General features: G+C 47.3%; 1 pseudogene across 1 annotated transcript in view; it reads left to right on the forward strand.

Annotated features, from left to right (window-relative positions):
- The window catches only part of LOC149355581 (nicotinamide N-methyltransferase-like), a 75,494-nt pseudogene that overhangs the window by 15,615 nt on the left and 37,554 nt on the right, over positions 1-22,325 (forward strand). The gene's annotated exons all lie outside the window — the stretch shown is intronic.

The raw sequence follows: 22,325 nt of genomic DNA on the forward strand, positions 1-22,325 counted from the left end.
AGCGTAGCTCCTAGCTATCTTGTGCCAAATTTTTTTAGCGAAGTTTGACAACACACTTTTAGGCTCTTTTCTTGACAAACGAGTGTGCAAAGTTTTTAGATATGTTGACGATTTCTTGATAATGTTAAATCTTTCACCGACTGACTCCTTGCATGAGGTTGTAGAAAATGTCTTAGAAGATTTTAAAGCTTGCTCAAGCTCCCTTTCTTTTACCTTTGAACTACCCGCTAACCAGTCGATTCGTTTTTTAGAACTTCAACTAACTTTTCGTGACGATGGCCATGTATGCTGGTGTTTTTTACCTAGGAGTAAGAAGGCTTTATTACCGTACTCGTCTGCACACTCAAAAGTCGTCAAGAGAGGGATTGCCATGAGCTGCTTTCGCAATGCTCTGCAGAAGAGTTGCCACCATAGCATGAAGTCAAGTTTCGACAACCAGGTTAAGCGTTTGCAAGAGGCCGGTTTCCCAAAACCGCTTTTGAATGCTGTGGCAGAGTCGTTGCTGCAAAGAATTAAGAGTCGTGACAAAAAGGTGGCTGACCCTACTAGGGCTGAAAGAAGAAAATTTGAGGTGATGCCTTATCTGCATGGGGCTTCCCACAACATCAAAAAAGTTGCTGCAAGACAAGGTGTCAATGTTGTCTTTTCTGCTCCTTGCAAACTTTCAAGCCTTTGTTCACGTGTCGCGCGTGGCAGAACTAGACCACCTGTTTGTTCGACGCGGCATCAAAACTGCTATGTTCCTTGTGCGACACGGGTGGTTTATAAGATTCCGCTGACATGCGAAAAAGTTTACATCGGCCAAACTGGCCGGTGTATAAATGAAAGGCTACGAGAGCACCATAACTCTCTGACTCCGGCTGACGGAGCAAACTTGCCTCGCCATTGCCGCGATTGCGGGTGCTACCCGTTGTTTTCCAATGTCACTTTTCTCGGTAGAGGCAAGGGTAAGGTTGAGCGAGAAATCCTCGAAGCATTTCACATTAGCAATCATGGAGATAACTGTGTTAGCACGGCTTCTATCACGTTGATGCAGAAAGAATTAGGTTACTTGTCCTGTTGACACTGCAGCTTGACTATCTTACGAGCTCGCTGTTGTTGTTTTTGTGCTGGTTTTGCGGTGCCGTTGAGCTGCGCATGCTCTGTTGGGTTTTCTCGGAGACTGGCTGTTTTTCAATAAAGCACAGTTGATAGTCCAGTCGTTGTGTGTGCCTCGTCTCTCCTTTGTCCCCGTCTTTTTGGCTGGTTTTTCTTAAGGAAAAACACCGTTGTAGCACCCACTTGCTATCATATCAACAAACATCAATAGTATGCTTTGTCCCAGCGGAGCAGTTTTCATTTGTTTTTACTTTTCTAATAATTGTTTTTCTTGTTTCGAAAGCAAAACAGATGGGCCACTTACAGAAGTCTCTTCGATTCCCGATTCCATACAATAAGCCTCCCACAGCTCCCTGATTAACTTATCTCTGGATTTCAGCGGATCTGTAGTCTGTTGGAAATGTATGTCTCGCACCTGGCGCAATGTGCCGACAGATTTCCAGGTGAATTAATCTGGCCACAGTTGCGGTTATGCTAAGTCTTTCATTTAGACACCTGCTGGTCTGGACCACATATGTTCGACCGCAAGACAGCGGTATCTTGTACACCACTCCTTCACAGCATTCGGGGAACCTATTTGTGTGCTGAGGCCACAAGACGCCTCTTCTCTAGGATTGCCTTCACCATTTACCTTCAGCAACATTCCTTTCGAGAGGACTACTTGTATCAGTAGCAGAAGAAGCGCTTAAAAGATTTGTAAAAGGAACGGACCAAGGCAAAACGAAAGAAAAGAAAAGGCCTGTGGTTCTACCGTACATTAACGCACTTTCCCGCAACTTGAAGAAAGTTGTTGAAAGGTCTGAGGCGCAAGAAGGTTTTTCTGCGCCAAGAAAATTGAAAGGAAAGCATTACCGCAACTGTGGCCAGGTTAATTCACCTGGAAATATGGCGGCACACAGCGCCAAGAGCTAGAGACGCAAACCTCGCTTCCAAAAGTCTAGAGTTCTGCTGAAATCCAGAGACAAGTTAATCAGGGAGCTGTTGTAAGCTCACTGCGTGGAATCGGGAAACGAAGGGACTTCTGTAAGCGACCCATCTGTTTCACTTTCGAAACAAGAAAAGCGGTTCTTAGAAAAGTAAAAAGAAAAGAGAACTGATCCTCTGGGACAAAGCATAATACTGATATTTCTTGATATGCTAGAAAAGTGTTTGCTCTAACTGTGCTTTACTGTTTTTTTTTTACTTTTAAAAGTGTATATGTGTGTGCACACCACAATAAGCTTCAGTTGACAGTTCACGCATCCGTGTTTGCGTCGTTACTGTGTTGTTCCTGTCATTTCAAAAGAGCCATTATGTATTACATATAAATACCAGCGCAAAACAGCAGGACACACGACGAAGAACGACGACACACAAGCGCTGCTTGTGTGTCCTCGTTCTTTGTCGTGTGTCTTGCTGTTTTGCGCTGGTATTTATATGTTATGGATCACCAACTAGCCCGCACCCTTGCCCTACTGAATTATGTATTAGCAATCGAATACGTTTTTGTTATAATAAGACATCCGCGCTCTATCGCTAATGGATGTTGTTACCAACCTGCGTCCATTAATTCCTATGCAAAGCAAGGTTGCCGGGGAACACTGCCATTGAGTCGCATTAGAGTCTGACCTCAGGACGAGAGCCAAAGTTAACCCGATCCCGCGAAACATGCGTATACCGAGTACCATGCATAAAGAAGCTACGCAAGAGCAAAATTCCTTCATTAAAAATGCTGAAACCTCACACACTTGTTACACACAGCCGGGGTGCAGTATGCATCCCGACCTGCAATGATTTCCTATGTCATCCATCATACCCTTCAGATGGTATCAGCCACCACCATCTACGAACCTCCAATACCACAGAAATAGTTCAGACAACCTACGCTCTCACATTGGCCTCCAGATGCGCGAAAGACAAAATCCACGTAACCTCAGGCTCCCTAGCGGCATGTCGAAATTATGCAATCGGCAAATGCACACTGCATCTTAACGCGAAAACGTCAACTTCCTGAACCTGTAATCACCTGGACACCAGGCCACGAGTCTCAAAACGCTAATCAACTACAGCCCGAGATCTTACTAATTGGCCTCCAAAGGAAGATTTAGCGGCCCCGGAGCCGGTCCCACAACAGTACATTGAGGCCCTTATCCACCACAAACTAAATAGGCGAGTCTACCGACCACCACAGATGAAGCTGACGCGAGAAGAAGCCGTAGCTTGGAGGCAGCTACAGGCGAAATAACACCCACACCTTAGGCTATTACACCACATACACCCCACGTTATACTCAAACATATTACCGCAAACATATTAACATATTACATATTACCGCGGTGGCTCAGTGGTTACGGCGCTCGGCTGCTGGCTCGAAAGACGCGGGTTCGATCCCGGCCGTGGCGGCCGAATTTCGAAGGCGAAATTCTAGAGGCCCGCGTGCTGTGCGATGTCAGTGCACGTTAAAGAACCCCATGTGGTCGAAATTTCCGGAGCCCCCCACTACGGCGTCTCTCATAGCCTGAGTCGCTTTGGGACGTTAAACCCCTATAAAGAAACAAACAAACATATTACCGCCATTCGGAGAACCCCCCACACTGTATCACACTACATGGGCTAGCCAAAGCATACGGGCTGCTTACAAAATCCCAAGTGAACAAGACGCCGTGCTGTCCGGCTCAAGCCTAGAAGACCAAAGACAACTGTAAAAAATATGTCAAATCGCAGATATTTCTCAGGAAATTTCGGTTGCCACATAGAAAACATCTGTTATTGACCCAATACCGAAACCTGTTAACGAATAAAACAGAAGTTTTCTTTCCTCACAGCAGCTGCACTCGGAGTACCAGTCACGTGGCCCTCCGCTTTAGAAAAAATTCCTGGGAAAATTCATGCAACTCATTGTAATTCAGTTTGTATATTTGCACACTAAAACAGCGAGCATATAGTAATTTTTCGCATGAATTAGCATGTATTGTGCGGTCGTTTGTTTTTATTTATTTATTTTCAATACTGCAGGCCCCTTTACGGGGCCCTAGCAGGTGGGCATACACAACAGTTACACTGAGGCAAGAACTACATCACACAACACAAGGAAATTTCACAATGCGGCAAGAACACATGCCAAGATAAATCTGGTAGAACAGTGGTTCATTTGCCTACCTGAGGACAAACTATGTTAAGTGGTGAGCAGCCTTGTCTAGAGCGCTCGGGCGGTGCACTTCCTTACAAACAAATCCAGATTTTGTGGCAGCCTCTAGGGTCCAGCTGCAACGCTTGCACGTAAGTAGCGCCAGATAGCCTCGTAAACAAAGCAGGCACGAAAACTTTGCCCTGTAATGAGGGGCTGCTCTCTAATTTCGGTTTTTGTTACCAAGTGCGCACTGCTCAAACGCTCTAGACAAGGCTGCTCACCACTGTACAATCGGCTCTAGACGAGGTTACCATATGAAGCGATCAAACACGGCTAACAGTGAACAACATGCACGTAGAAACGAAAACAAAAAATGAAAGAGAAAACCTTGGCGCTCAAGACAAGATACTTATATGATGGAAACAATAATAATACTGACATCTGTCCCCATAGTCATGCGCTGATGCGCTCAGACATCTGTCCCCATAGTCTTTCGATTTTGGTCAGAGCAGCGGCCTGTAAGCTGTTTCTGGCCGCTAAAATTTATTATGTTATGCAAATTATTCACTGTGCTCGACTTGATATACAGTGCTTTCACAGAGTGCTCGCAAATTTTGTATGGGATTTGCTTCTTCAATTCAATGAGACATGATTATCTTTTGTGGCCTGTCAGCGCTGGTGGCCTTGTTTTAGTCCATCCTTATGTCCGACAGATTGTTTCGCCTTTAATGTCCTTGAGAGATACTTCCCGTCCATAACTTCGTGCTTATTTCCAAGACAAAGTAGTGGATGTTTTGCCTACTCTCATTATGTCTTATGGTATTTGGGATAGTCCTTGTTTACAGGGCTTTATATATTATGTTTATTTTGCTGTAGTTTCTTACTAGTTGGTATTTCTGCCGAGTTCTTGTTTACGGTGTCGCGCAAACAGATGTATAAGGATTTGAGTTTTATGCTCACCCCTCCGCCTGTGTACCTTTCAATATTCGCCGCGAGATCTACCTAGGTGGAGGCTCCGTCGCTCCACTATATAGTGTGGATCGGCAGCCGGTGGCGCCCGATGAAGCGTACGCGGTGGCAGCTCTTTGCGGCGAGTTTTCTGCCGAAGAAAACGTGGCTTCTGCGATGAATGAGTGATATACTGCTTAAAATGTTTCGATTCTGTACGCAAAAGCGTAGAATTGGCAAACGCAACGTGGAAGCAGCACGGATTCCAGGAAAACAAGGAACTGGCCCGCAACAACACAACGCTTGTTTTGTGATTTGCTCACGTGGTTTGTCAAGCGTTTTCCTTGTACTGTGCTCACGAGCTTGATATAATTATTGTGTCACACATTCCTGAAGGCAGCTTTGTTTTTTCTTCGCCTTTTCACCAGTGCCCGCGCCACTGCCCGACGCTGCAGAAGTTATATATAGTTACACGAAGTACAGAAAGGCAAATTTTGTATCGCTTCCATCGGGTGCATTTCACCTCATAAGGTCTCACCGTAGCGACACAGTGCTATACACTGGGAAGAAATGTACCATTTGGACTGTACCATTTGGAATGTACTTTTTCCAACAACGTACAACGCATGGGCTTTCCCTCCCCTATTTTTCTAAAGTGAAGCCGTTATGCCTGTTTTCCACGACAGGCGCTTCGTTGGGCACAGATGCGGCGAACTGTGGGACGATACATTATCATAGTTGCTGGGCTATCATTGTCTAAACCCACGCAAAGGCTCACGTACTTTCCGCACCGACCTGCCTCAAGAAAGGAGACACGGTCTGGTTCTCTAAGGCTCCCTTGAGTCAAGGATTAAGGGGATTAAATGCAGCACAGAGCACTGCCAGGAAGGTGTGTCGACACATTTTGAGCGCACAAGTATGGTTTGGCTGAAGCTGGCACTTCGAATTATCTCCCCAAAATAGGATCGTGCCCGCAATTTGCAGGAATTGTCACTGCACAGGAAAGCTGACTGTTCATGTGTACAGAGTGAAGTGTTTCAGCCCAGTGGAGTGAGTTCGCCGAACTTACTACGAGGCTATAGCCTCACTGGATAAGGTTCCAGCGTTAAACGTTGCCAGGTTCCGTTTCCAATGGCGGCCTGTCCGGAGCTAGAGATTCTTAGCGCCCTCCGCTGCGTCACAGATCTGACCGCCGCCTTGGTCACTTGCTCCGCAGCCGCTAGGGACGGAGGGCCCAGGGTTAATTGGTTAATATTTGGGAGGAAAAGAAAATGACGGTTCTAACGTTGACAGATAAGAAGAGGGCAGAGTGGGTCAGGGAACTAACGCGGGTTAATGACATCCTAATCGAAAATCAAGAGGAAGAAATGGGCTTGGGCAGGGCATCTAATGCGAAGGCAAGACAACCGCTGGTCCTTAAGGGTAACGGAGTGAAGGCAAGCGTAGCCGGGGGCGGCAGAAAATTAGGTGGGCGGATGAGATTAAGAAGTTTGCGATGATAGGGTGGCGGCAACTGGCGAAGGACAGGGTTAATTGGAGAGACATGGGAGAGGCCTTTGCCCTGCAGTGGGAGTAGTCAGGCCGATGACGATGACTATATGAGACGATCACCTTTGCAGCCAATGTCAATGACGTTAATCGTGCGACGCTGTGCGAATAACTCTAACGCGAGTGTCACTTACTGAAAATTACAATTTGGCCGTGTGACAGGAGTATTACACACTGAGCAAAATTTTAGCTTCTGCAATTAATGTTTAATGCGTTGTAAGTGTAAGCTACTAATTAGTCACCGCTATGCCAGTGTTAATAACTGCGTGCGAGTGCGGTTAGGCGTGTGCTAGGAGTTTGGAGGGAATGGAGGTTTCTTTAGCGCTGTAATTATTGGACATTGCCAGTCTTAGGCAGAGCATAATTCGGGAGATATTTGCAAAACAGGTACGGGAAGAACTGAAGATTGGGCGAGTTGGTGTTCCATGGCGACAAGTACATATAAACAGCGCTATCTCGTCCTGTTGTTTAGCGCTGTTTATAGGTACGGGAAATAAAATTCTCACTGCTGACAGATGCGCAGTAGCCTTCAAGTTTAACAGCGATAAAGAATAGATAAACGCCTTGGATCTGCTTTTAAAAACCGATTTACGCAGCTAGAAGATAATACTCAAACAATTTTATCATGCAGAAAGAGGGCCCAGAGCAGCCCGTTCAAACAGCCCTCTGCTTGGCAGCAATCTTCAAGTGACTTGTGTGTCAGGCGTGCTCTACAATTCTGGACAAAAGCATTTTTGAGCGGGAAAGAGTTTATGAAGGCAATTTTTTATATATTGTGAGATTTCGCTATATAGCAATCAATATATCCGCAGATATACCGTCGACAGGCTTGCTTTTTTTGCTATTAACATTTTTGCTATCGTCAGAAGAGTTCCCCATTGGTTTTCTATGGCAGCCTTAACTGTTCGATGCGAGCGATAGAAAAAAAAATTAATAGAAAGATTTTGCTACATATCGGAAGAATGGACCGTTACCTCCAATATTTCTATTACAGCATTTTAAGATATTGCAGTATTCAAGATTTTTGTCCAAAAATGTTGGACACGTGCCTGTTGGATCCGAAACCTGATAGGAATAAACAGTGACTGTCACCTAAGATTTTGCACAAATTTTTAAAACTTTTTGAGTTAGAAGAGCGCTTTCTTCGGAATACTTTAGTACATCAGAATGCAGCTCAGATGTGCTAGCTAGCAGGCTGGTGAACTAATATTAAATAGTTAACTTTCTAACTGTCGCTATTAGGTTCCTTAATTATTGCGAGGTGTGTAGCCCACCTTAAGTAATATCGATATCAGTTTTTGGAATTTCGAAAACGCGGTTACCCCCAGCGCTGTGACCCAACAAGTTCTGGCTATTTCGACGAGTTACGTGCACTGGAGAGGTTTCTTTGACTGCAAGGTTCTCGTAAGCGCAGGCATTTTGGCGAAATGTAGCCGAAACTTGTTGGGCCACAGCGGCGGGGGTAGCTGCTTTTTCGAAATTCTAAAAACTGATATCGATATTACTTACGGTAGGCTACAAGCCTCTCAATAATTAATCAGCCTAGCAGTAATAGTTAAAAAGATAACTACTCAAAATTAGTCAACCATCCCGCTAGTCAGCACATCGTAGCTTTATTCCGATGTACTGCACCGCTGACAGTGATATGCTGAAAAAAGCGCTATTCTAACTGAAAAAGGCTATCATTAAAAATTGTGGAAAGTCTTAGGTGAAACACCTTGTATATAACAGCTGGGCGGCTGCATTCAGTTGTACGGACGGCAGCGACCTGCTCGATTTGCTTTCACACAACACATAACGCCGTCGTCGTATCAGCCGCACGAACGTGCACCACGCTTGAGCTTGTCATGAACAAGGGGAAGCTTCACTGTGACATCCGCTCATATACGCCCCCCCCCCCCCCCCCCTCTTCTTTACACACCAGTGTGGTTGTTAGTCTGCGCAGCCGCCGTCGCGGTTTCATGCGGAGATTACGCCACCATTTCAAACGCTAGCCCAAAAAGACTTCGCATGCTTCACCCCCTTAAATTCGTCGAATTGTAAAACCTCTTAAGTGGCACTGTATGCTTCTAAGTCCCAATAAAGCCACAGCGGATGTCATGAGAGATAGCGTGAAGCGGAAGACTTCATTTCGATGACCAGATATCTGTAGATGTAGCGGGCATCACGTTTGCTATATAGATGCTGCTATATAAGTCCTTCATCCTCACCGATATTTCAGCAGAGGATACTGACTTATCCGAAATGCGTGGCACCGAACTCAGCTGCAGGACACAGCAGCCGGTGCTGCGGGCAGAGACGCCACGGAGTTAGTGCGATTTGATGGACGTCGCTGTTCGCTCTCCGCAGGCGCGAGATTTTTGAATGACGCAAAAAATGGCCCAACTTTGTCGAGCCACGGCGGCAAAAGGGTAATGGCGTTTTCTAAATTCTAAAAACTGATATGGATGCCACTTACGGTGTGCTAAACGCCTCTGAATAAATAAGCAGCCTAAGGGTAATAGTTAAAAAGTTAACTATTCAATATTAGTTAATCAGCATGATAGTTAGCGTGTACGTCTTAGCTGCGTTCTGATGCAGTACACCCCTTACGGTAGTATGCTGAAAAAAGCGCTTTTATAACTGAAAAATTCTACCTTTAAAAACTGCAAGAAATCTTGGGTGAAACACTCTGGTTACCAGGTGTTTCAGCGAACTTTTCAAAAACTTTCAAAACTAGGCTTTTCTTCAGGTTAAAATATGGCTTTTTCAGCACAGTATTATTAGTCTTGGCGGGCACCAGAGAACGGTGAATTGTCTTAAGTAGTAAGCTGGTGAACTCAGTGGTTACGGCACTCGGCGGCTGGCCCGAAAGACGCGGGTTCGATCCCGGCTGCGGCGGCCGAATTTCGGTGAAGGCGAAATTCTAGAGGCCCATGTACTGTGCGATGTGAGTGCACGTTAGAGAACCCGAGGTGGTCGAAATCTCTGGAGCCCTTCACTACGGCGTCCCTCATAGCCTGAGTCGCTTTGGGACGTTAAACCCCAATAAACCAAAACAAACCTAATTTTAATAATTAACTTTTTAACTAGCAGAGTTATGCGCCTAGTTGCCATTAGAGATTTGTAGCCGGTCGCTAGTAATAGACATATCAGTTTTTAGAATTTTGAAAACGCAATTACCCTTGGCGCTGTAGCGCGACGAAATTTTCTTTTTTTTACTAGTTACATGCACAGGAAAGGTTGCGTTGGCAGCATGCTTTTCAAAACCGCATGTATTTTGGCACGATGCAGCCACATTTTGTGGAGCCGCAGCGGCAAGGCTCCACAAAATGACCACAAAAAACACTGATATGGCTATTACCAGGGGTGTAGCCAGGGGGAGAGTTTCGATGTCAGAACAGCGCCTGAAATTTTCTGAGCGCCGCTCCCCCCCCCGGGAAATTTACGGTAACGGAGGTGAACGGATGATCTTAAGCTTGTAGAGGAACTCACAGAAGTTGCATTCATTGCCGCGACCATATTTTAATACGCTATTTTTCCTCTCCCGACAGTTCCGCGTTGAATTGCAATTAGTGGCCCTTAGTGTTTCAGTAATTATTCAAGAATTTTCTGTGTTGTTTATTCTCGAAAAGATTTATGCACGTAGTCGGGGCTCTATAACATAAAGCGGAAGTTATTGCAGAAGAGAGTCACTCTTCCTCGCTATCTCAGGACGTATGACACTCCTTTTAATTGTAGGCACAGTTGACCCAATTAAACATTCCTTTTCACGTCAGGCTAGTTTGTCATCATTTGCATTGTCCTCAAATGATTATAAATTATCGCGAAAATAAAAAGTGCTTTTTTTTTCAAAGTGACTGTGCGGCCGGGCGCAGGTTCGCATGCATGGGGCAGAAGTTATGACAGATGCCATTCGTTCGCAGTGCTGACTTTGTTGTAGAGCAGAAGCTTTTGTGTTGTATATTATGCGAAAAATATTGTAAATAGCGGTGATTTTTCATACAAGTGTTTTTTTTTTGTGAAAGAATATATGTTCTTTACGAATCAAGTCCTCAGAATGCTGTGTGCACTCGTATTGTTATGTAAACATTGTCGCGTAGTGGTGTCTGCAGTCCGGCGAGCAGGAAAACAGCGAGAATGGCTTCTAAACGAAGCTCTTTATTTAGGCAAACTTGAGCCCACAAAGAACTGAATCACTCGGCGGTCGTCGAACAGAATGCCGGCCGCTCTCGGCCGTGCACTTTTTAAAGCTGATAGCGAACTTTCGAGATACGGAGTGGAAATTTACTACAACATTCTGGAACAACGTAGAATCGGCTCCGCCTGGATGCGATCCATCGAGATAAGTCTAGGCGCGTCTTGCATCACAAACAAAGCGATAAAGCGGCCTGCCGGGAGCTTTAAAGAATGAACAAACACTACAAACATTCGCTGCAATATCGGAGTGAACGAAACAACTAACCCTTCGGCTTTATTAAAGCAGAATAATGACTAAGATATTGTTTGGGTGTAAACTCTCTCTTTATTTTTATCTTTCTTTCTAATCACCGGCGTATAAACCCCCGAAAAATATTTCTGGCTACGCCACTGGCTATTACTAACGAGCGGCTAGAAATCTTTAATTGCAACTAGGCACCTATAGCTCTAATAGTTAAAAAGTTAATTAATAAAAATTAGTTAAACAGCTCACTACTAAGGACGGACGATTCACCGGTTTTCTGGCGTCTGCCAACGCTGGGAATACTACGCCGAAAAAGCCATATTTTTACCCCAAAAGGCCTATTTTTGAAAATTTTTGAAAGTGTTCGCTGAAACGCCCAGTCTAGTGAGTATAACCTTCGCTATACGGCGTGCCTCTACAGCGCTGCTTTGGCGCCATGCAATTATTGGATATCTTTATGAGCAAAAGAGAAAAAGAGACGCGACAACGACACAGCTGCAGGCACAAATTGTTCACCCCATTTTCGAACACGAATGCGGGGGCATCCCTTCCAGCAGGTGGGTGGCCGAATGTGAGGGCGTGCTCCTCGCAATAAAGCGATCATTCAAAGGATGCTGACGTCAGCGCCAATCAACACAGCTCGTGCATTGGTGCTTTGTCGCGAGGCTGTGCCGTGCGGGAGTCGCCTCTTACGCTCGTAGCTAATATTCGCACCGGCTGCCATTTCCAGTCAAATTTATAGCGTTCAGTTGTGTTTCGCGTGAAAGGGACACCTGCTGCTAATAACTTCAATTGGTTCACCCCTTATAAAAAGGGACTATAGATTTTCTATAGACTTTTATAGACCCTGTAGCCATCCCTTAGACTTTTCCTCTTGTGTATAGACAAACTATAGACCATCTTTAGACTAAAGTCTATAACACCCTTCATTTCCTTTTGTCTATTGACAATGTATAGACTATAAGTTTATAATAGCCTTAATTTGCGCTGATTTTCGCAAACGAATTAATTCAGCTCGTGCTGTGTTATTATGGATGCGCCTGTGCTTGGAGACGTTAATTGTTTCACTGAAATAGTTGCAATTTGGAACCCGTTTGTTCCGTTCGTCTGTACTTCTAGTAATTAGGTGCGGGTAGTTGCATGCAAGAACCACCTCTTTACTGCGCTGCTGAGGCTGCACTTGAAAGAAGAACTAAATTAATTTGAGACGGTGTTGCATCATGACGTTGCGTATGTGGTCTCAAGCTCACGTCTGCTTTTGAAACGACGGAAATGCAGTCTCTATGTGCTGGTTGCGTTTTTGTGGATAATGCGCGCGGCATGGAAGCGCTGCAGCCCGCTTGTTTCTAAGAGCGCGCGCTAATGTATGACAATGCTGTTCCCTCTTCGTGCTTCAAGTCGTGGGCGCGAACCTGTGGTGAACTGGTTCGCAGTCTGCCTGGTAGGTTTTGCATGCCTTGTGCCCGTCTGAGTATCGGCGTACGTGCCAGGATTCACGCAGCGCGCATTCTTGAAGGCGCTTGTTTAGTAGCGGGTATCGGAGTATTTTCCTGTTGGGATCCCTGTGTAAGGAATATTGAATTTGCATTTTATGTGGTGCTATTTTCCACAGCTCGTAGTGAGTCAGTGCTGGTATGGGGCACGATGATTAGCAGTCTTTTGTTCCAGTCTAAAAGGAAAGCCACACAGAGATCAGTATTGGCAGTAGGTATTCAGTGCAGAAGGAGGGTGCTCCAGGGATTATGGATCTTTGTTACAATATTTTATGAAAAGCATTTAGAATTTGGCATGCGTATTTCCTGATATGATGAACCCGGCGCGATAACTCAGTGGTTATCATGTTAGTCTGCTGACGCAAAAAGACGCAGGTTCGATCCCTTGGGGGTCGCATTTTGATGGAGGCGAAATGCTAGAGGCCCGTGTACTATGCAATGTCAGTGCATGTTAAAGTATCCCAGGTGGTCGAAATTATCAGCAGCCCTTCACTACAGCGTCCCTCATAGCCTGAGTCCCCGTGGGTGATTGAATTCTATAAACCAAAATGATCCAGATTACCTTTCTAGGACTGGATAACCAAGATATGACCTGTTGTAAACACCTGTACACAGATGCAGTAGAGATTTTGTTTTCAGTTACCATTGTATTATTTGCTTCTTTGTGCTGTACAGGTCAACATGCCCGTATGACTGACACAGACGACAGGCCGCAAAAATGCTTCTGAGGAAACTAGCCGGACCGTTGCTTTCAACTTTTAATTGTGCGATATGGTGCATTCCTGTGGTACATGTATTGCACATTCCCAGCTTGGATAGCTTAAAAAAAATGGCTGTGGCTTAGCTTGGTTAAGCCCGGTAATTGCGAAAGCAATATCCGTAGCTACACCATGGTTCACCATGGTGCTTGTGGTTAGAATTGTGGTGATGCATCAGTTATACAATCCAATCCAAACGAATCCAATCCAAATTAATCAAAACCAGAAGTACTTGTATTTGGGCGTGTTGGTTCATAACTTTTCAGGAGGACACAGGGGCGCAATAAAAGACACGGACATAGAAGTAGACAGGGACGAGCGCTTACTATCAACAAGCTTTATTCGACGTAGACCGTTAATATACCTTCGCTTACCCAAGCGAAGCAGATCGTCGCCGATCTGAAATGGTTTTCTTAGATAGATTTCTGTAATCGCCTACCTTTGGATTTCTTTTGGTGTTTTCTGGTACCCACGTGCTTGTGATTCGCTTCGGTAAGCGAAGGTATATTAACGGTCTACGTCGAATAAAGCTTGTTGATAGTAAGCGCTCGTCCCTGTCTACTTCTATGTCCGTGTCTTGCGCCCCTGTGTCCTCCTGAAAAATAGTCAAAACCAATCCAATCCAAACCAATCCAATCCAATATGCTAATTTGGTAGCTACCGGTTTCGCTACGCGACGAGCTGAAAGTGCAACTAGTATTGTTTTCGCAATAATAAACTAAATTTGCAAGTATATTGTTACGAAGAAGACGACGCTGGCAGTGGCTCGGGACGAAGTTCTCGCGCTAGGCCAGCGGCCATTAAAATCATCTCTTATCCATGGTTCACCACGCCTCATTCTTCGGCTGGCCGTCACGTTACATTTGGTGGAGGTGCTGGGGCCCCTTCGTCGCCATCCTGGTCACGGAGCTTTGTGGTGTTTGTCTTCTTTCAGTCCTCGTTTCATTCTCGTGCGCTCGGAAAATTTTTTTAGTTACTTTGCCGTTACTCCATGGCCATAAATTTTAATCGGTGCGTCTTCGCTGTAACTGTAACCTATAACTCGTCTTCTCTGCAAGGCTTGTTTTCCAACCAAAAGATCTCAAACCCTGACGATGCGCTCATATTCTTCAAGCGAATGGAAACTCCGGATGGTCGCACTCTGCTTGCAACAGTCTAGGCAGGAAAAGGAGGGAGGCCGTGCTGTGGGGAGTGCGTTGTTGCTTGTTCTGGCTAGGGGAGAAAGGGGGGTATGGCTATGACGGGAGAAAGTTGGAGCGACAGTATTGTTGAGCAAAAAATTTTTAGGAAGTTTAGTGTGAGGTAGCTCACTACCGCCGGCACAGGAATTAACAAGGGCCCATTTCCTTTTTTCCTCTACTTCGGTGCTACAGCCAGTTGACTGCAATCCCCTTTTCTGTGCTGTGCCATCGTACTCTTTCAACGGCTCTCTTGGGGCCATCTTGAAGTAAAGTGGCGACATTCCTGAGTTTACTAAAAGAAGAGGGAACTGCTTTCACAAACAATGCGAGAGTGTCGCCTGAAAACGAGACCTTTTGGTTGGAAAACAAGCTTACGCAGAAATTGACTTACAGATTTCTGCGGCATGCGTCCGCTCTTTAGAGAGTTGTGTGTGTGAGTGGTTTGGGGGTGAAGACAAGTGTGTGAGTGCGTGTCCGTGATTGTTTTTTAGTTTAGTGCGTCGTCAAGGGCAGGTGTTATTTGGCATGCATGCGAGCCGCAACAAGGGTCGTCGAGAACACCGGTAGATTTTGTTTATTAAGGCGAAAGCCTTTAATGTCTCATCGTTGTAAGCAGCAGTTGTCGACAGAGAATGTCACGCTTTTCAGTTGGTCGAAACGGTCGTGACGTCACAGTGCGCCAATTTCAAACGGGGCCAATTGTACTTTGGCTAGTAACCATGCAACCAATTGAAGGGACCATATAGTGATGCTCCAAGCAAGTGGGACTGAGCTTAGTTAATTGCTTAATTGCCTAATTAGCCTAATTAACTTCTCTAGTCAGGCCATATAAATAAGTAAAACCTAGTAAGAAATTGGTCGAGCTCAGGAATCGAACCCCGGTCTTCGGAGTGCGAGACGAGCATGCTATCCACTCCGCCATGCCAGCTCGATGGTTTGGAATGAACAAAGGCACGTCTAGTGAATACGGTGTCTTCGCTCACTGCCATCCTCCTCCCTTCCCTTCCGGTGATGTTTAGGTGTCCACCGAGATATGAGAGAGAAATACATTTCCTTTCTTCAAAAACCAATTTACCGACGAGCGAGGCGTAGAACCGAACGGGCGATGGCGTTCTATGGACTCCCTGGCAGCGTTGCAAGACGCTCTCGCGTTCCACTCTTAGAGGCGAAGCTTAACATCTTAACCACACATCAGTGACCACACTTTAGGTCAAAAAAGTGCACCCCCCCCCACCCCGCTGAATTTTTACGGGTGTCCACCGAGATATGTGAAACAGTTACTGCGTAATTTTCTTTCACTGCGTAATTTTCTTTCCTCAAATACAATTTTCATTTTCTTCATTACGGGCCATCTTCTTCTTTCTTCTTTCACTCCCACTTCCTCCGTTCCTCTACGGTGCGGTTCAGGTGTCCACCGAGATGACAGAGATTTACTGCGCCATTTCCTTTCCTCAAAAACCGTTGCGTTGAAACGGCAAGGCATCGCGCCGAACGGGTGGTGGCGTTCCGTGGACTCCCTGGCAGCGCTACAACACGCTGTCGCGTTCCACTCCTAAAGGCGAAGCTTATGCTTAAGCTTAATTAGCAGTTAATTAGTATTCAGGCATTAATCAGTAACTAACCATTAATTAGTGATTTGTCATCACTTAGTAATTAGTACTCAATTACATGTGACGCCACCAGTGCCACAGAAGCACTGAAAGTGGTGCGGAAAACGCTTTTGCCTCTACGCACTTTAGACAGTCAAAGTGCCCCCTGAATTTTTGCGACATCATTTTCGGCGTTTTTTTTCTGAAAAAGAGGCCGAGGGGGACAATCGAAATAAAAAGTAACTAGTAACGTGACACCTCACGTTACCGAAAAATGTTAACGTAAGTACGTTACCCGTTACAGTTCCGAAACGGTAACGAGTACGTTACGAAGTTACCGAAAAAAGTAACGCGTTACCGACAACACTGCTGAGCGATCATCCCAGTCGTTGACAAGGGGACGCGCGAAATGGTGATGTGCTTCAGATGATGCGAAAGTAGAGATGGCTATGTGGTGTAGTGCCGGCCGCCACGATGAAAGAGATGAGCGAATGAGTCCTGGTCCACGTAGCTTCCGAGTCACTCGTCGCCAGGAGCCGACGGCTATATAGGTCCTTGGATGCGCCGAATGGCATGGACAGGGGTACAGCGTATTCACTTGTCAGCGGCGTCCCGGGTCGGTAGGTCGGGTCGGGTCGGTCTTGGCGTCGGCTTCAGTTCGTCGTGTCGAGTGGTCGGGGCGGGGGAGCAACGGCGAGGTCGGTTCAGGTCTCATAGGGTCTGACAGGCTGGGGCGCGGCCGGGCGACGAAGGACAAGAACGCACGGCTGAAGACACGGCTGACGCAGGACGCCGAAGATCCAAGACCATGATGCCGATGATCACCCAGCACTTCCACCAATTGTTACGTGGTGGCCAGCAGAAGAATTAGGTGCGACGAACGATAGGCAAGAGATGATTTACTGGCCGCTTTACTAGCGCGAGCTCTCTGTCCCGCGCCACTGCCCAAAGTTTTTAGCCACTGCCAGCCTTGTCTTCTTTGTCGTAATATATTTAGGTGTTGACACTCCGCCCGACGGTGCAAACAGATCTTGTTCGCCGCTCCACGTGCTTCTTTTGAATACAGACAGGTGGCGCCAGGTGATGTAGGCTTGTGAAGTCGCCGAACTGCGGCGGCCGGACTGCAGGTGCTGCGGGATCCTACGACGCCGCAGCGTATACATGTGCTTGTTTAAGTGCGGCAAGGTCCAGAAGGATTTAAACTGCTATATAGAGCGAGTCATTTCACGACTTCTTGGTCTACTTGCTGAGACTGCATGAATGGGTGGAATACAGCGAGTACGCGACCCTGTGGTCCTTCGGAGGTCGTTACCGAAATACGTTGGAAGCAAGGTTGTTTCGCTCATCTGCACGACTGTCGATAGCGAGCATGGTTAACTATACTGCTTCTTAACGATAAACTGTCGGCCTCAACGCGCACACTCCCACAGTTGGTCTAAGGTTACGCGTACATTCAAACGTTGTTTGAGCAGTGTGATGCGACAACGCTGTGAAGAGAGGAGGCCTGCCGTGCAGGGAACATGGGTTCCTTGATGTGCACAGAAATCTCAACGGCGTTTCCGGATTTCGCCTTCGTCACAGTTACTGCCTCCGAATCTGGGAATCCAGCCGCACTCCTGAGCTCAGACCACCTCGCCGCCGCGAGCGATCGCCGGGACAAAAAGGAAACCGAGAGCACATTATGGACAGTTTAGTGGCTTTCATGCAGTGCACTTTTAGCTACGCGACGCGAATATGATTTACGAAATGGCCCCTGATGTTCCTCCCACCAAGCTCATTTTTTACGCCGACACCGAGGGTTCTTAGCGGTTGGCTATCTCAAGGAAAGACCGGCATGCGCGACAAAAGACAAGATACTTATGCGGCTCTATAGACTGGGTTTGGTGGATGTCAGTTGAGAAGAATTGCAGTTCGCTTGCTAAGGGACTACGTTACCCTCAATAATTTTGCGCCACGGAATTCTCCACCGAGTATTTGAAACTCTTGAAAATTATGCACCGGCATATTTGTATATGAACGTTGACGGCATATCTTCTTACTTTCATAGCACTATGTTTTGTGGCACGAAAATCTACAGCGGGGGCAAAATGCTGGAGGCTGCGAGATCGCCGCTCGAAATCAATTGCTGCACTACCATGGTGTCTCGCAACAAGCGTGTCTACGTAGATGCTTCTTACTACGGCGCTCGGAACTGCAATATTCTATCCACTCTGGGGATTGGCCGGTGCCAGTGTTCTAGGCGAGCAGGCTCCGACGGAGCCTCAAAAAGTTGCACTCGATCCGAGCAAGTTTGCTATCCCTACCTGCAGCTGGGTACGAAGCACTTCCTGCCCATTATGGCGTCGATGCGGCATCTGGATTCGGTTGTACTTTAAGGTATGCCGCAGCAACAACCAACAGGTCACATCCATCCAGGACACAGGCCACGATGACCGTCCACGGGGTCGGCCCGCGCCACACGTGAGTTTGCGCAAGGATAACCAGCGCTGGTACAAAACGGCAACATGAAAGGCTAGTTCTAGCAAACCTTATTCGTGCATGGTGCTTGCTGAAACTTAGAAGCACAGAACCTAACGTTAACATCGTGTGATACACTCTGGGAGCACAAAACACAAACACAGCTTGAAACGTCACCGAAAGCTAAATGATCGGGATATATCAGTCGTTGAAGACTTTTCACCAGCTACTAGGCGTAAGCGCAAAAAGCTAATAACTGGAGAAGAAGGGCAGATTGACCGACTAGGTAATTCATAACGAGCTTCTTACAACGGCGCTTGACAGCAGAACATTGTCCGTCCACGAGGAAGGTGGCACTTCACCGCTCTCCGGCCGCCGCCACGGCCCGGAGGGGCGTGGAAGAAGGTGCGCGCTGAAACTTAGCTGAAGGGCTTTGGCGGTGTCTCAGCCTCTGGCACGTTGTCATCTCGTCGTGGGGGTCGAGAGAGCGCATGGCACGGACTCTGGGGCCGCTGAGAGGTTCGGGCGGTGAGAGGCGATGCTGTAGTCGCCCTCGCCCTCTCTCTGACTTCCGTGCTTCAGTTGCTACAACTGATGTGTCCCACTGCAGCTAACGCTGCAAAAGAAGCGCCTTTTCCGTTCGGCAACGACAAGCAACCAAAGCGACCGTTGGGAAACATATTTTGCAGCTGCAGCCGATTACTCGAAAACACTGCATAACACTTAAGGTTACTCTTTTTTTTTTTTGCAGCACCACGCCTAGTACTGATTTTGGATTTTGGTTTTTGGACGGAAATGACGCAGTAACTGTCTCGCATATCTCAGTGGGCACCCTAACCGCGCCCTAAGGGAAGAGATAAAAGGAGGGAGTGAGAGAAGAACGGAAGAAAGAAGTGCCGTAGTGGAAGTATTCGCAATAATTTCGACCACCTGGGGATCTTTAACGTGCACTGACATCGCACAGCGCACGGGCGCCTTTTGCGTCTCGCCTCCATCGAAACGCGGCCGCCGCGGCCGGGTTCGAACCCGGGTACTCCGGCTCAGTAGCCTAGCGCCATAACCACTCAACAACCGCGGCGGGTCGCTAATATGTTATCGGGTAACCCAAAAAAGCTTTGGGATGTTGTTCATTGTTGCCTGACCGATCGCGTTCAGTTTACTGCTGCCGATAATAATCATTCGCTTATGACCAAAGTTCTTTTTGTTTTTAATCTTAATAAACGATCTTCCTGCTGGCATTTCATCGCCCATCGGTATTTTCGCAGATTACCGTGTTTTATACTGTCGCGTAACCACCAACAATGATCAGTTACTGCTTCAAAATGCAAACAACTGAAAACTGGTGTTCCGCTTGGCTAATGCAGCCCAACGTATCCAAGAGAAAATGTATGCAGGTAACACGCAAGTGCTCTAAATTCAGCTACGCATAGGCAACCCTGCAATGCAATGCTACCCGTGTCGCCACCTAGTGGCCGCAAGTATCAATGCTGAGTCGGCCAAGAAGTGCTGGGGCTATTAGTCGCTGCCACCGCTTTGCTTAGAAAATGTGCATTTGCGTCGAATTAGGCCGGTCTCAACTTCATTGGTCTGTTTGGGATCATGTGACGCTGCAACTGCCACAGTTCCAAAGCGGAAGAAGAATAGGCGCCGGTACTGCTGCGTAACAGACTGCTGCAGCATCAAGCCACAGTCGCGGAGGAGACTGTTATGCATGGAATGCTCTCCTGCCTAAGTGGATTAGCACGGACTCCCTCGACAGGGGTAACCATGGCGGCGGCGACAGCAAGCCCCTCTGCGAACAGTGCATGGCGAAGATGCCAAGGACAGCCGTAACTGACCCTCCCGAGAAAACCCGTGTGTCAGTCACCTCGTGTTATCCATAGTCAAAGGAGAAGTTGACGGCGAGCGGCTTCCCTACCCCGCGTGGTCTTGCACGTAGCCTTGGGAACAAGTGCGACCACCTGCAGACCCGGGGAACGCAAGTTCCATGTGCGGCTACCTGCAGATCGTGGGACCGCCACTCGCGCTGCCTGCGCGACATAGATGGCATCCCTCTTATCCTCAAGCAAGCTCATCACATGACGGGGGTGTGCCCACTCGTGAGAGAGTGCGTGATGAGTGCCGAGGAGAACGTTGCAGGACACGCCCTCCTCGGCAGGCCTGGCCTCCATTCATGGATTTTAGGGAACGAAGACGATATAAAAAAAAACCGAGAGACTCCCGTTTGCGAAGTTCCCACCTCACCGAGACTCCCGTCTCCTAGGATGCACTGAGAGGCACTCTCAGTTGCTCTTACTTGTACATAATATAAATACTTGTATAAAGTTTTCCTTGTTTTCTCTTTGTAACCCCGTCTCCGATCTTCCTCGCCCCTTCTCGGTCCCGACCACGCTACCCGATCACAATAAGACCCAGGCGAGAAAAGATCGCTGCCTGTCGAGACCGTGGGAAACTTCACCGGACGTTTACGCGTTCACCCTAGTGCAGATGCAATTTTCAGCAACAGCAGATGGATTGGCGCGTAGTGCTCATGCCTGTCAGAGTGTCATGTCACTCGATGGAGGGGTGTGCATCTGGGCTGCGTTTGTGCGCCTACACTCGCATTAGCGCGTACTTAAAAGGCCCGTGACCACCCTCTGATTTGATTTGAATTTTTGCAGGTTTTCGGGGCGCGCATGGCTCTAGTATTTTGCAGAGGTTATCTTCTATGCCTCATATATGCAGTGGGCTTGTTTTTCAAAAATGTCCGGACCCTGGTCAGTGGCCCTTTAAGCTAAAACATGCGTTTTGCTGAAAGAGTTGGAATAGACCGGTGCGTTTACCAGTCGTGTGGTATGGGGTGAGTAGCGGCAGTAGCGGTGCGCGGAACGGGGTTGCGCGGTCATGGACACCGACAACGTGGCCGGGATTCCAAGGAACGTGCTGGCGACGGGTGTACATCGCGGCTATGCATCGCCTTCCTGGTGGTCGACTTCTTTACTCACTCTACGCGCTGCGTTCGAACATAGCTGTGAGGGGACTCAATACCCTTACAGCGTTTAAGCACTTCACACGGCGAGAAATTCTTCTATTTTTTCTGTCAACGAATGGCATTGTTCTTCGCTAAAACCAAAAGCTGAAAACTGGTCATTAAGCAATGATACATAGCTTAATCTGCTATGGCGTGGCCTGTTTAACTTCCTCTATCGTGTGTCTGTTGTGAAGTTTAGCTGCGCAAGGTTTCGCAAGCACCTACGCTGATGGCGCCACGTGTGCAGCGAGCGGTCAGAGACTACTTAGATTTGATGGCAAGCCAATCATAACCCCGACATAAACGGACGGCTTGGTGCAGAATGAAAGCGCAGCATAGGAATGCTGCGCACAGCCGTGTCACAGCAGGTAAAATATCGCGGCGAGCGGTTGTGCGTTGCATCCTTAACGCATGTACACCATATCTTTAGAGTTAGTTTAGTTTATGGGGTTTAACGTCCCAAAGCGACTAAGGCTATGAGAGACGCCGTAGTGGAGGGCTCCGGAAATTTCGACCGCCTGGGGTTCCTTAACGTGCACTGACATCGCACAGTACACGGGCCTCTAGAATTTCTCCTCCAAAGAAATTCTAGCCGCCGCGGCCGGGATCGAACCCGCGTCTTTTCGGTCAGCAGCTGAGCACCATAGCCGCTGAGCCACCGCGGCGGCCCATATCTTTAGAGGTATCTGTTCTTGCTTACCAGCCGGCTTC

Source organism: Amblyomma mixtum, chromosome 3 (assembly GCF_055824585.1).
Source record: "Amblyomma mixtum isolate Tamu chromosome 3, ASM5582458v1, whole genome shotgun sequence".
Taxonomy (NCBI): domain Eukaryota; kingdom Metazoa; phylum Arthropoda; class Arachnida; order Ixodida; family Ixodidae; genus Amblyomma; species Amblyomma mixtum.